This window comes from Arachis stenosperma, chromosome 2, assembly GCF_014773155.1.
Source record: "Arachis stenosperma cultivar V10309 chromosome 2, arast.V10309.gnm1.PFL2, whole genome shotgun sequence".
Classification (NCBI taxonomy): Eukaryota; Viridiplantae; Streptophyta; class Magnoliopsida; order Fabales; family Fabaceae; genus Arachis; species Arachis stenosperma.
This window is the reverse complement of record NC_080378.1, coordinates 59,066,516-59,068,703: the sequence shown is the minus strand read 5'-3', so window position 1 is coordinate 59,068,703 and position 2,188 is coordinate 59,066,516.

The following is a 2,188-nucleotide window of genomic DNA, read 5'->3' as shown; positions in this document are numbered from 1 at the left end:
TTATTTTATTTTTCCTATATATTTTTTCGAAAAAATCAATAAAATACAAAAAAATTAGAAAAATCATAAAAATAAAAAATTTTTGTGTTTCTTGTTTGAGTCTTGTGTCAAGTCATAAGTTTGGTGTCATTGCATGTTCATCTTTTTCTTGCATAAAATTTTCGAAAAATTTATGCATTTATAGTGTTCATCATGATCTTCAAGTTGTTCTTGATGAACTTTCTTGTTTGATCTTCATATTTTCTTGTTTTGTATTGTATGGTGTTTTGCATATGCATTCTTGCATTCATAGAGTCTAAACATGAAAAATTTCTAAGTTTGGTGTCTTGCATGTTTTCTTTTCTTGAAAATTTTTCAAAAATATGTCTTGGTGTTCATCTTGACATTCATAGTGTTCTTGCATGCATCATGTGTTTTGATCCAAAATTTTCATGCATTGAGTATTTTTAGTGTTTTTCTCTCTCATCAAAAAAAAAATTATTTCAAAAATCAAAAAAATATATCTTATCTTTTTAAATCTTATCTTTTTAAAATCTTTATCAAAAATCATATCTTTTCCATTTTTTCATCATTTTCGAAATTTCAAAAATCTTTTTCAAAATATTTGCAAAATCTTTTCTTATCTTTACATCATATTTTTGAAATTGCATCAAAATTAATGTTTTGATTCAAAAAATTTCAAGTTTGTTACTTTCTTGTTAAGAAAGATTCAAATTTTAAGTTCTAGAATCATATCTTGTGATTTCTTGTGAGTCAAGTCATTAATTGTGATTTTAAAATTCAAATCTTTTTCAAAACTAATTTCAATCTTATCTTTTCAAAACCATATCTTTTTAATCATATCTTTATATCATATCTTTTTTTTATCTTTTCAAAAAAAAAAAAAGATTTGATCTTAAATTTCTTTTCTAACTTATCCTCTTTCTTTTCAAATTTGATTTTAATATCTTTTTCAACTAACTAATTAATTTTTTTGTTTGTTTCTTATCTTTTCAAAACCACCTAACTACTTTTCCCTCTCTAATTTTCGAAAATACCTCCCTCTTTTTCAAAAATTCTTTTTAATTAATTAATTATTTTAAATTTTAATTTTAAATTATATCTTATCTTTAATTTTTGAAAATCACTAACCCATTTGTCAAAATTATTTTCGAATTTCTCTCCACCTCATCTCTTTCTATTTCTTTTATTTATTTACTAACACTTCTCTTCACCCCTCTTAATCTCCAATCAGTGTTTCTATCCTCACCATTGTGATTGGATTCTCCACTTTTATTCCTTTCTTCTTCTACTAACAATAAGGAACCTCTTTACTGTGACATAGAGGATTCCTCTTTCTTTTCTTGTTCTCTTCTTCCCTATATGAGCAGGAGCAAGGACAAGAACATTCTTATTGGAACAGATCCTGAACCTGAAAGGACTCTGAAGAGGAAGTGAAGAGAAACTAAAAATTAACAATTCAGAGAAACCTCAAAAAAAAAAAAAAGAGAAAAGGAAAGACAAAAAGCTTCCACCTCCAAGTCATGGGAGATGGAAAGACTAATATAAGCCATCATAGCTCAGTGGTAGAACATGTGGCTGCAAATCAAGAGATTCCTGAGATACCTCAGGGAATAAGTTGTCCTCCACACAAATATTGGAAACAACTAAGGGGAGGAACACCAAAATTACTAGGAATCATTCAAAAGAAGCAAGGAAGAGACATAGAGGAGCTCAAAGAGCACCATTGGTTCTTCAAGAAGGCGCCACCCTCACTCAGGTGGATTCATTCCTTGTTCTTATTTCTTTCTGCTTTTCGGTTTTTAATGCTGTGTTTTGTGTCTTTATTTCATGATCATTAGTATGTAACCATGCCTTAAAGCTATGAATAAATTCCATTAATCCTTCACTTCTCTTAAATAAAAAAAAAATTGTTTTAATTCAAAAGAACAAGAAGTACAAAAATTTCGAAATTATCCTTGAATTTAATTATATTGATGTGGTGACAATACTTTTTGTTTTCTGAATGAATGCTTGAACAGTGCATATGTCTTTTGATCTTGTTGTTTATGAATGTTAAAATTGTTGGCTCTTGAAAGAATGATGACAAAGAGAAATGTTATTGATGATCTGAAAAATCATGAAATTGATTTGAAGCAAAAAAAGCAGTGAAAAAGAAAGCTTGTGAAAAAAAAAATTAGCGAAAAAA